The sequence below is a fragment of the Salvelinus alpinus genome, chromosome 12 (assembly GCF_045679555.1).
Source record: "Salvelinus alpinus chromosome 12, SLU_Salpinus.1, whole genome shotgun sequence".
In the NCBI taxonomy this organism is placed as follows: domain Eukaryota; kingdom Metazoa; phylum Chordata; class Actinopteri; order Salmoniformes; family Salmonidae; genus Salvelinus; species Salvelinus alpinus.
The window spans coordinates 20,898,904-20,912,783 of NC_092097.1; positions in this window are offsets into that span (position 1 = coordinate 20,898,904).

Sequence of the window (13,880 nt, forward strand, 5' to 3'; positions counted from 1 at the left end):
TGATAGCCAATAACCTATAAAAAAAACCATCAGATGACAGTCTGATAACATATTCATGGTATAGGATAGTTTTTGTTAGAAAAAAGTGCATATTTCAGGTAGAAATCACAGTTTACAATTGCACCGACCATCACAAATCCACTAGAATTACTAGATAGAGCAACGTGTATGACCAATTTACTCATCATAAAACATTTCATAAAAATAGACAAAGCATAGCAATGGAAAGACCCAGTTCTTGTGATTTCAGACCATATTTCAGATTTTCTAAGCGTTTTTCAGCGAAAACACAATAAATCGATAAGTTAGCATACCACATGTTCCAACGTTACCAGAGCATCGATTCCAGCCAAAGAGCGCTATAACGTAATCACCGCCAAAAGATATTAATTTTTTCACTAACCTTCTCAGAATTCTTCCGATGACACTCCTGTAACATCATTTTACAACATACATATACAGTTTGTTCGAAAAGGTGCATATTTAGCCATACAAAACCGTGGTTACACAATAAAAATACTAGGAAATCAAGCCTCAATATGTCTGACGTCATCTATCAGAGTGATCTAGTTTAATTGAAAGCTAATCATATACTTGACTAAAAAATACAGGGTAGACAGGAATCGAAAGACAAATTAGTTCTTAATGCAACCGCTGATTTACATTTTTAAAATTATCCTTACTTTTCAATACAGGGTTCGCCAGGTGAAGCTATACCAAACAAAATGGCGAAATATGCGTTTAAAATATTTCGACAGAAACACGGTTTATCATATTAAATATTGCTTACTTTGAGCTGATCTTCCATCATATTCTTGGGCAATGTATCCTTTCTATGTTATAAACGTCTTTTGGTCGATAGATGTCCTCTGTCCTTCGAAATGTCCACCACCAACGACCGACACCCCGAAACGTTTCCAAAGCTAAAAAGGGCACGACAAATAAATTCCTCAAAATCGCACTAAACGGATATAAATTGCTATAAAACGGTTCAAATTAACTACATTATGATGTTTTTAACAACTATAACGACTGAAAACATGACCGGAGAAATATCACTCTCTAAAAAACGATTTGGAACGAGGCAAGTCCGATGGCCTTCACGCTTCAGGCGCACGATGAGAAAGGGGGGTCTCTGTACATTTTGGGCTTTTATAATGGCTGGGAATATCCCATCGAGTTCATTGAAAACGTGATGACGTACAGACACCCAGAGGAAGACGTAGGCAGTGTCGGTTTCTTCATAGCATTCACTGTCGCCTTAAAAACAGACCCCAGATCAGAGGTAAAAATTTCTGAAATCTGAACCCTGTCATGAAAAGTGCTGTAGAAATTGTTCTGTACCACTCAGAGACAAAATTTCAACTCCTATAGAAACTATAGACTGTTTTCTATCCAATAATAACAATAATATGCATATTGTACGATCAAGAATTTAGCACGAGGCAGTTTAATTTGGAGACACAAATATGCTAATGCGGAACAGCACCCCCTATAGTTGCAAGAAGTTAAACACTGTTTCCCATGTTTTTTCAATGAACCATAAACAATTCATGAACATGCACCTGTGGAACGGTCGCTAAGACACTAACAGCTTACAGACGGCAATTAAGGTCACAGTTATGAAAACTTAGGACACTAAAGAGGCCTTTCTACTGACTCTGAAAACACAAAAAGAAAGATGCCCAGGGTCCCTGCTCATCTGCGTGATCGTGCCTTAAGCATGCTGCAAGGAGGCATGAGGACTGCAGATGTGGCCAGGGCAAAAATTGCAATGTCTGTACTGTGAGACGCCTAAGACAGCGCTAAGACATCCACCTCCCTCATGTAATACCCTTCCTGCAGGCTGATCCTGACATGACCCTCCAGCATTGTCACGTTCCTGACCTATTTTTATGTTATTTTGATTATGTTTAGTTGGTCAGGGCGTGAGTTGGGGTGGGCATTGTATGTTGTGTGTGTTTGGTTAGTCTATGGGTGTTGTATGTGTATGGGATAGTGTTTGTTAGGTTGTCTAGTTATGTCTATGGCTGCCTAGATTGGGTCTCAATCAGAGACAGCTGTCATTCATTTGTCTCTGATTGGGAGCCATATTTAAGGTAGCCATAGGCAGTAGGCTTTTGTGGGTGTTTGTTTCCTGTGTCAGTGTTTGGACCACACAGGACTGTTTTGAGGTATGTCACGTTTGTTGTTTTGTAGTGTTTTCTTGTTGTTTACATTAAACATGTACAATTACCAATCCGCATCTTGGTCCGATCCATGCTCCTCCTCGTCTGAGGAGGAGAACGACTTTGACAGCCATTACAAGCATAACAATGCCACCAGCCATACTGCTTGTTCTGTGTGTGATTTCCTGCAAGTCAGGAATGTCAGTGTTCTGCCATGGCCAGCGAAAAGATCTCAATCCCATTGTGCATGTCTGGGACCTATTGGATCGGAGAGTGAGGGCTTGGGCCATTCCCGCCAGAAATGTCAGGGAATTTGCAGGTGCCTTGGTGGAAGAGTGGGGTAACATCTCACAGTAAGAACTGGCAAATCTGGTGCAGTCCATGAGGAGGAGATGCACTGCAGTACTTAATGCAGCTGGTGGCCACACCAGATACTGACTGTTACTTTTGATTTTGACCCCCCCCTTTGTTCAGGGACAAATTATTCCATTTATGTTAGTCACATGTCTGTGGAACTTGTTCAGTTTATGTCTCAGTTGTTGAATCTTGTTATGTTCATACAAATATTTACACATGTTAAGTTTGCTGAAAATAAACGCAGTTGACAGTGAGAGGACGTTTCTTTTTTTGCTGAGTTTATAATGGGTGAATATACTGACTATACGGTTGGGACTTTATGGCTATGGAGTATCAGCACTCTCTCATGGTTTATTCATAATGCTGGATAGGAAACGTTTAGTGTACCTTTTTATCTGATACGTACAGTGCCTTCAGAAAGTATTCACACCCCTTGACTTTTTCCACATTTTGTTGTGTGAATTTAATTGGCATTTTTTGGGTGAAAAATCTACACAAAATACTCTAACATTAGTAAAAATAAAACAGTAATATACTGTATCTTGATTAGATAAGTATTCAACCCCCTGAGTCAATACATGTTAGAATCATCTTTGGCAGCAATTACAGCTGTGTCTTTCTGGATTGTGCAACATTTGCCCATTATTCTTTTCAAAATGATTCAAGCTCTGTCAAATTGGTTGATCTTCAAGCAGATTTAAGTCAAAACTGTAACTCGGCCACTCAAGAACATTCACTGTCTTCTTGGTAAGCAACTCCTGTGTTGATTTGGCCTTTTGTTTTAGGTTATTGTCCTGCTGAAGGTGAATTAATCTCCCAGTGTCTGGTGGAAAGCAGACTGAACCAGGATTTCCTCTAGAATTTTGCCTGTGCTTAGGTGCGTTCCATTTCTTTTTTATCCTGCTTTTTGCATTAGATGTGTCTCAAAGCATTCCAGGTGAAGATGGTTGAGAGAATGCCAAGAGTGTGCAAAGCTGTCATTAAGGTAAAGGGTGGCTACTTTGACTGGTACTGTATATATATATATACACAGAGCATTCTGAATGTATTCAGACCCCTTGACTTATTACACATTTTGTTACATTACAGCCTTATTCTAAGATGGATTAAATAAAAAACATTTCCTCATCAATCTACACACAATACCCCATAATGACAAAGTAAACACAGGTTTTTAGACATTTTTGAAAATACAGCCAGAGCCCGGACTCAAATATCTCTGGAGAGACCTGAAAATAGCTGTACAGACACTTCCCATCCAACCTGACAGAGCTTGAGAGGATCTGCAGAGAAGAATGGGAGCAACTCCCCAAATACAGGTGTGCCAAGCTTGTAGCGTCATACCCAAGAAGACTCAAGGCTGTAATTGCTGCCAAAGGTGCTTCAACAAAGTACTGAGCAAAGGGTCTGAATACTTATGTAAATGTAATTTTTCTGTTTTTATTTGTAATAAATTTCCCCAAAAATTCTAAAACACTATTTTTGCATTGTCTATTGTCAGATGGGATGGCATATCGCTGCAGAATGCTGTGGTAGCCATGCTTGTTAAGCGTGCCTTGAATTCAAAATAAATCCCAGACAGTGTCACCAGCAAAGCACCCCCACACCAAACAATTCGTATTCAGGACAAAAAGTTGATTGCTTTGACACATTTTTTAAATACATTATTTAGTGCCTTGTTACAAACAGGATGCATGTTTTGGAATGTTTTTTATTCTCTACAGGCTTCCTTCTTTTCACTCTGTCAATTAGGTTAGTATTGTGTAGTAACTACAATGTTGTTGATCCATAATCAGTGTTCTCCTATCACAGTCATTAAACTGGGCTTGAATTTTTCATTGGGTGTTTTGATATCTGTAGCGTTGCGCACCATGTCAACTTTGATACTGTGTAGATCATTTGCAGATGGGAGGCAAGCCTTTTCCAGCTGCCATGTCTCTCTCCTGTAGCTTCTTGTTCATGCACCAGAATGGTGTTTGCAGCTGGGACCTATTTACAGAAACACAGGATTGGCCATTGATACACCCTTTGTATCTGAGTAGCCTACAGTACTATAGCAGTAATTTACGAGCAGCATTGGTTCAATGCTGACAAATGTTACTCTGTAACCTGCTGATCTACAAACATGAACCTCTTCCCTTGCTTTATCATCAAATCTAAAATACCTGTAATAGTTTGTTGAAATATTGTACCTCCTAAAAATCATATCTTCCGGTTTTTGTGGACACATTTCTATTTTCATCTTTGTCTTGGCTTTTCTGAAAAATCTAAAATGTGCTTTTGGGTTGTTTACATATAAACCAGAAGATAAAGCAATCTGAACCCCCACACCATCACACCTCCTCCTCCATGCTTCACAGTGGGAACCACACATGCAGAGATCATCCTTTCACCTACTCTGCGTCTCACAAAGACACAGCGATTGGAACCAAAAATGTGGAACCAAATTTGGTGTTATCAGACCAAAGGACAGATTTCCACCGGTCTAATGCCCCTGCTCATGTTTCTTGGCCCAAGCAAGTCTCTTCTTATTATTGGTGTCCTTTAGTAGTGGTTTCTTTGCAGCAATTTGACCATGAAGGCCTGATTCACAGTCACCTCTGAACAGTTGATGTTGAGATGTGTCTGTTACTTGAACTCTTTGAAGTATTTATTTTGGCTGCAATTTCTGGTAACTCTTATGGACTTATCCTCTACAGCAGAGGTAACTCAGGGTCTTCCTTTCCTCTGGTAGTCCTGTGGTAGAGCCAGTTTCATCATAGCGCTTGATGGTTTTTGCAACTGCACTTGAAGAATCTTTCAAAGTTCTTGAAATGTTCCGTACTGACTGGCCTTCATGTTTTAAAGTAATGATGGACTGTTTCTCTTTGCTTATTTGAGCTGTTCTGGCCATGATTTTGGCTTGGTCTTTCACTAGATAGGGCTATCTTCTGTATACCACCTCTACCGTGTCACAACACAACTGATTGGCTCAAACGCATTAAGAAATTCCACAAATTAACTTTTAACAAGGCACACCTGTTAATTGAAAATCATAGCAGATGACTACCTCATGAAGCTGGTTGAGAGAATGCCAAGAGTGTGCAAAGCTGTCATCAAGGCAAAGGGTGATTACTTTGAAGAATCTCAAATATTAAATATATTTTGATCTGTTTAACACTTTTTTTCTTACTACATGATTCCATATGTGTTCTTTCCATGTGTTATTTTATAGTTTTGATGTCTTCACTATTATTCTACAATGTAGAAAATAGTCAAATTAAGAAAAACCCTTGAATGAGTAGGTGTGTCCAAACTTTTTACTGCTACTGTATATATCAGTGGAGGCTGCTGAGGGGAGGACGGCTCATTTAATTTATTTTTATTTTTTATTTCACCTTTATTTAACCAGGTAGGCCAGTTGAGAAGAAGTTCTTATTTACAACTGCGACCTGGCCAAGATAAAGCAAAGCAGTGCGACAAAATCAAACAACACAGAGTTACACATAAACAAACGTACAGTCAATAACACAAATGTGCAAATGTAGAAGAGTAGGGAGGTAGGCAATAAACAGGCCATAGCTGCGAAATAATTACAATTTATCATTAACAATGGGTGATGGATGTGCAGATGATGATGTGGAAGTAGAGATACTGGGGTGCAAAAGAGCAAGAGGGTAAGTAATAATATGGGGTGAGGTAGTTGGGTGTGCTGTTTATAGATTGGCTATGTATAGGTACAGTGATCGGTAAGCTGCTCTGACAGCTGATGCTTAAAGTTAGTGAGGGAGATATAAGACTCCAGCTTCAGTGATTTTTGCACTTTGTTCCAGTCATTGGCAGCAGAGAACTGTAAGGAAAGGCGGCCAAAGGAAGTGTTGGCTTTGGGGATGACCAGTGAAATATACCGGCTGGAGCGCATGCTATGGGTGGGTGTTGCTATGGTGCAATGGTGAGCTGAGATAAGGTGGGGCATTACCTAGCAAAGACTTATAGATGACCTGGAGCCAGTGGGTTTGGCGACAAATATTAGAGTGAGGGCCAGCCAATGAGAGCATACAGGTCGCAGTGGTGGGTAGTATATGGGGCATTAGTAACAAAACGGATGGCACTGTGATAGACTGCATCCAATTTGCTGAGTAGAGTGTTGGAGGCTATTTTGTAAATGACATCGCCAAAGTCAAGGATGGGTAGGATAGTCAGTTTTACGATGGTATGTTTGGCAGCATGAGTGAAGGATGCTTTGTTGCGAAATAGGAAGCCGATTCTAGATTTACTTCTCTATCTGAGAAGTAGTTGGTGAACCAGGCGAGGCAGTCATTTGAGAAGCCAAAGCTATTGAGTCTGCCGATAAGAGTGCGGTGATTGACAGAGTCAAAAGCCTTGGCCAGGTCGATGAAGATGCCTGCACAGTACTGTCTTTTATCGATGGCGGTTATGATATCGTTTAGGACCGGTGAGGTCAGCGCATGTGTGGGAAATGGAACAAAAGGGCTAGCTAAGGCATATTGAGCAGGGCTGAAGGCTCTACAGTGAAATAAGACAATAATCACTAACCAGAACAGCAATGGACAAGGCATAATGATATTAGAGAGAGGCATGCGTAGCCGAGTGATCATAGGGTCCAGTGAGTAGCTAGGCGAGCTGGAGACACGGCGATTCAGACAGCTAGCGGGCCACGTGTAGCAGGGTTGCAGATGGGCCTTCAGGGGACGTCGCGACAGAGGAGCCTGTTGAAACCCACTCGGGCGGATTACATCGGTAGACCAGTCGTGATGGATCGGCGGGGCTCCATATCGGCAGTAAAAGGGGTCCGCGCCAATTGGCAAAATAGGTATTGTAGCCCAAGAAGTGGCCGATGGAGCTCTTCAGCTAGCCGGGAGATGGGCCTAGCACGAGGCTAGCTCCAGGCTAACTGGTGCTTGCTTCGGGACAGAGACGTTAGCCAGGAGTAGCCACTCGGATAGCTAGCTGCGATGATCCAGGTGACAAGGTTCAGAGCTTGCGGTAGGAATCCGTAGATGTGGAGATGTGGTAGAGAAAAAGCAGTCCGATATGCTCTGGGTTGAATCGCGCTGTGCAGACTGGCAGGAATTGACCGGGCAGAAGCTAGCTGATGACCACTAGCAGTGGCTAACTGACTATTAGCTAGTAGCTAGTTAGCTGGCTAGCTTCTGTTGGGTGTTCCGGTTCTAAAGTATAAAACATGGCAGATTCATACCACATTGGGTGAGGCAGGTTGCAGAAGAGTATGTTAAAATTGAGGTTAAAAATATAAAAAAATTACATGAAATATATATAAAGAAAATAAATATATATACACGGGACACGACAAGACAAAGACCAAGACGTCTGACTGCTACACCATCTTGGATTCATAATAATGGCTGGAACAGAGGGAATGTAATGGCATCAAACACATGGAAACCATTTGTTTGATGTATTTGATACCATTCCACTTATTCTTCTCCAGCCATTACCAAGAGCCTGTTCTCCCCAATGAAGGTGCCGCCAACCTCATGTCATATATATACAGGAGGTGGGGGTGTTGTCGGGGGTGCCGTGAGAGTTATTTAAGATACTCTTCAAACAGGTAGGGTTTCAGACATTTTTGGAAGATGGACAGGGACACCGCTGTCCTGACTTTAGGGGGAAGCTTGTTCTACCATTTGGGTGCCTGATCAGAGAAGAGTTTTGACTGGGCTGAGCAGGAGCTCCCCTCCTATAGGGGTGGGAGGGCCAAGAGATCAGAGGTGGCGGAATGGATTGCTTGGGTTGGGATGTAGGGTTTGAGCATAGTCTGAAGGTAAGGAGGGGCAGTTTCCCTTGCTGCTCTGTAGCAGAACCACTGTTTTGAAGATGATGCGAACTTCGAGTGTGGAGTGGGCGGAGGAGTGGGATGACATGGGAGAACTCAGGAGCTTGAACAACAGGCAGGCGGTGGCATTCTTGATATGTTGCAGGGATTTTATGGTACAAGCGGGAAGCCCAGCCAACAGAGAGTTGCAGTAGTCTAGACGAGAGATGATTAGTGCCTGGATTAGTACCTGTGCCCCTTCCTGTGTGAGGAAAGGTCGTACTCTACGGATGTTGTAGAGCATGAATCTGCAGGAGCAAGTCACTCCTTTGATGTTTGCAGAGAATGACAGGGCGATGTCCAGGGTCACGCCAAGGTTCTTTGCGCTCTGGGAGGATGACACCCTGCGGTTGTCAACCGTGATGGTTGACAACAGGGTCCCGGGGAGGAAGAACAGCTCCGTTTTGTTGAGGTAGTTGGCCGGCATACAAGCTGAGAAGTTTGCCAGGCACGCAAAAACCCGTGTCACCACCTGGGTGTCAGATGGGAGGGAAGGAGAAGAGTAGTTAAGTGTCATCCGCATAGCAATGATAGGAGAGACCATGTGAGGAGGATATGAAGGCACCGAGTGACTTGGTCTATAGAGAAAGGAGGAGAGGGCCTAGAACTGAGTCCTGTAGAAAATCAACAAGTGATGATTAATGTCATTGTTCATCTCTTGGATGTGTTCACATACATTATACTTTCTCATGTGCATTTTAAATCGCATGCAGTAACATGAGGCGGAAATTCAAATGAAACCCACAGTTTGACTCTCAGCCCGACAGACAGCTTTGACCCCAGACCTCGCTAGATTTTACATTCTCCTTTTGAAATCCAATGATTCAGGGGAATCAGAGGAATTGACATAATTTGCCAGGGAACTGTAAATTTAGAGTCCCTTAGAGTCCCTTTGACCTAGGTGAGACTAAACTGTAAAATAAGCTGTAAAAATATACTGTAAAATAAGAATCCCTATGCAAGACTCTCTATGATCTGTGTGTTAAATCTGTGTTAGATCTGTATTAGATCTGTGCTAGATCTGTGTGTTAGTTCTGTATGTTAGATCTGTGTGTTAGATCTGTGTGTTAGATCTGTGTGTTAGATCCTTGACAATGATTAGGGTTTGTTATGGTAATCCCCATCTCAGTCACAAGAATCACAGAGGTAGGACATCTGGATGGGGAAGAGACTACCTCTAGCCTCGTTTCTATCGTTCACCTCAAATCGTTTCCCCCTTGCTAGCAATTACGGTGACGGCATGTCATCAAGGCCACCGTTATGCAAATCCTTTTATTCCCAGGATTGTGTGATTTTAGCAAAGATGCAGCCATTCTCTCTCTCTCTCTCTCTGCCCTCGAAATAGCTTTCTGATGTCAGAACACATACAGACAACTCAACTAAAACATGGTGCTTTTTGGTTTTAGAATGTAAGACAGTCTGACAGTGGTTTGCAGGAGGGTTCATTCAAATGAGTTATTCTTCAATCAAATCCAAGGCATATTCAGTGGGATAGATTTATATGCTTTTATCATTCCAACTGGCATTTTCCTTCTTTTGATGTTCAGTTGTTTCTTCCATGAGGTCTGCAGACACCATACATCAGCTGTGACAAACTGTGACAGTTTGAAATGCTGAAAGATGTCAGGGAGTGACACAAACCCAGCAGCAATAATTACATAAACCTTGAAAGAGAGAAAGCGATGCTACCAGAACAGGCAGCAGCAGCAAGCAGGGCAGCAGCATGGCAGCCTCATGGCAGCTTTGGGTGGATGCTGAAGAGCTGAAGCAAACATAAAGGGGTGAGGAGGACATGGGGGAGGAGAGAGCTTTACAGGGAACATAATGGAGGACAATATGATGTGTTGAAAGCACAGCCGGGGATGCGTCCCAATTATGTCACCAGTGCTGGGATTTGAGTCTTGAGTTCGAAAGGGCAATCGTAGACAAAAGGTGGTAGGGTGGCACTGAATTAATGCGACCATGACTCCCATTCAAGTGAAAACTGTAGAATGGTTTTTTTACGCTACCGTTCAAAAGTTTGGGGTCACTTAGAAATGTCCTTGTTTTTGAAAGAAAAGCTAATTTTTTGTCCATTAAAATAACATCAAATTGATCAGAAATACACTGTAGACACTGTTAATGTTGTAAATGACTATTGTAGCTGGAAATGGCAGATTTTTAATGGAATATCTACATAGGCGTACAGAGGCCCATTATCAGCAACCATCACTCCTGTGTTCCAATGGCATGTTGTGTTAGCTAATCCAAGTTGATAATTTTAAAAGGCTAATTGATCATTAGAAAACCCTTTTGCAATTATGTTAGCACAGCTGAAAACTGTTGTCCTGATTAAAGAAGCAATACAACTGGCCTTTAGACTAGTTGAGTATCTGGAGCATCAGCATCTATGGGTTCGATTACAGGCTCAAAATGGCCAGAAACAAAGAACTTTCTTTTGAAACTATTCAGTCTATTCTTGCTCTGAGAAATTAAGGCTATTCCATGGGAGAAATTGCCAAGAAACTGAAGATCTCGTCCAACACTGTGTACTACTCCCTTCACAAAACAGTGCAAACTGGCTCTAATCAGAATATAAAGAGGAGTGGGAGGCCCAGGTGCACAACCGAGCAAGAGGACAAGTACATTAGAGTGTCTAGTTTGAGAAACAGACGCCTCACATGTCCTCAACTGGCAGCTTCATTAAATAGTACCCACAAAACATCAGTCTCAACGTCAACAGTTAAGAGGCGACTCCGAGATGCTGGCCTTCAAGGCAGAGTTCCTCTGTCCAGTTTATGTGTTATTTTGCCCATCTTAATCTTTTCTTTTTATTGGCCAGTCTGAGATTTAGCTTTTTCTTTGCAACTCTGCCTAGAAGGCCAGCATCCCGGAGTCACCTCTTCACTGTTGACGTTGAGACTGATGTTTTGCGGGTACTATTTAATGAAGCTGCCAGTTGAGGACATGTGAGGCGTCTGTTCCGCTAGCGGAACGTCTAGCCGTAACAGGTGTGCCTTGTTGAAAGTTAATTTGTGGAATTTCTTTCCTTCTTAATACGTTTGAGCCAATCAGTTGTGTTGTGACAAGGTAGGGGTGGTAGGAGAGTGAGGGGATGAGTTGGACCGCCGAGTTAAGGAAAAGCAGACAACAAGTGCTCAGCATATGTGGGAACTCCTTCAATCTGTTGAAAAAGCATTCCAGGTGAAGCTGGTTGAGAAAATGCCAAGAGTGTGCAAAGCTGTCATCAAGGCAAAGGGTGGCTACTTTGAAGAATCTAATATATAATATATATTTTGATTTGTTTTCCACTTTTTTTCTTATTACATGATTCCATATGTGTTATTTCCATATCTGTTATTTCATAGTTTTGATGTCTTCACTATTATTCTACAATGTAGAAAATAATAAAATAAAGAAAAAACCTTGAATGAGTAGGTGTGTCCAAATATTTGACTGGTACTGTATATATACAAAAAATGAAATATTATATTTGTGTAAGTATTCAAACCCTTTACTCAGTACCTTGTTAAAGCAGCTTTGGCAGCGATTACAGCCTCTAGTCTTCTTGGGATTTGGATCGTCGCTGCACAGCTATTTTCAGGTTTTTCCAGAGATGTTCGATCGGATTCAAGTCCGGGGTCTGGCTGAGTCACTCAAGGACATTCAGAGACTTGTCCCGAAGCCACTTCTGCATTGTCTTGGCTGTGTGCTTAGGGTCCTTGTCCTGTTGGAAGGTGAACCTTCTCCCCAGTCTGAGATCCTGAGCACTCTGGAGCAGGTTTTCATCAAGGATCTCTCTGTACTTTGCTCCGTTAATCTTTCCCTCGATCCTGACTAGTCTCACAGTCCCTGCCGCTGAAAAACATCCCCACAGTGATGCTTGGCATTCAGGCCAAAGAGTTCAATCTTGGTTTCATCAGACCAGAGAATCTTGTTTCTCATGGTCTGAGAGACCTTTGGCAAACTCCAAGTGGACTAACATTGCCTTTTAATGAGTGGCTTCCGTCTGGCCACTGTACCATTTATTTATTATTTATTTTTATTTCACCTTTATTTAACCAGGTAGGCTAGTTGAGAACAAGTTCTCATTTGCAACTGCGACTTGGCCAAGATAAAGCATAGCAGTGTGAACAGACAACAACACAGAGTTACACATGGAGTAAACAATAAACAAGTCAATAACATGGTAGAAAAAAAGAGAATCTATATACAATGTGTGCAAAAGGCATGAGGAGGTAGGCAATAAATCGAATAATTACAATTGAGCAGATTAACACTGGAGTGATAAATCATCAGATGATCATGTGCAAGTAGAGATACTGGTGTGCAAAAGAGCAGAAAAGTAAATAAATAAAAGCAGTATGGGGGGTGAGGTAGGTAAATTGGGTGGGCTATATACCGATGGACTATGTACAGCTGCAGCGATCGGTTAGCTGCTCGGATAGCAGATGTTTAAAGTTGTTGAGGGAAATAAAAGTCTCCAACTTCAGAGATTTTTGCAATTCGTTCCAGTCACAGGCAGCAGAGAACTGGAAGGAAAGGCGTCCAAATGAGGTTTTGGCTTTAGGGATGATCAGTGAGATACACCTGCTGGAGCGCGTGCTACGGGTGGGTGTAGCCATCGTGACCAGTGAACTGAGATAAGGCGGCACTTTACCTAGCATAGCCTTGTAGATGACCTGGAGCCAGTGGGTCTGACGACGAACATGTAGCGAGGGCCAGCCGACTAGGGCATACAGGTCGCAGTGGTGGGTCGTATAAGGTGCTTTAGTAACAAAACGGATGGCACTGTGATAAACTGCATCCAGTTTGCTGAGTAGAGTATTGGAAGCTATTTTGTAGATGACATCGCCGAAGTCGAGGATCGGTAGGATAGTCAGTTTTACTAGGGTAAGTTTGGCGGCGTGAGTGAAGGAGGCTTTGTTGCGAAATAGAAAGCCGACTCTAGATTTGATTTTGGATTGGAGATGTTTGATATGAGTCTGGAAGGAGAGTTTGCAGTCTAGCCAGACACCTAGGTACTTATAGATGTCCACATATTCTAGGTCGGAACCGTCCAGGGTGGTGATGCTAGTCGGGCGTGCGGGTGCAGGCAGCGAACGGTTGAAAAGCATGCATTTGGTTTTACTAGCGTTTAAGAGCAGTTGGAGGCCACGGAAGGAGTGTTGTATGGCATTGAAGCTCGTTTGGAGGTTAGATAGCACAGTGTCCAAGGAAGGGCCAGAAGTATACAGAATTGTGTCGTCTGCATAGAGGTGGATCAGGGAATCGCCCGCAGCAAGAGCAACATCATTGATATATACAGAGAAAAGAGTCGGCCCGAGAATTGAACCCTGTGGTACCCCCATAGAGACTGCCAGAGGACCGGACAACATGCCCTCCGATTTGACACACTGAACTCTGTCTGCAAAGTAGTTGGTGAACCAGGCAAGGCAGTCATTAGAAAAACCGAGGCTACTGAGTCTGCCGATAATAATATGGTGATTGACAGAGTCGAAAGCCTTGGCCAGGTCGATGAAGACGGCTGCACAGTACTG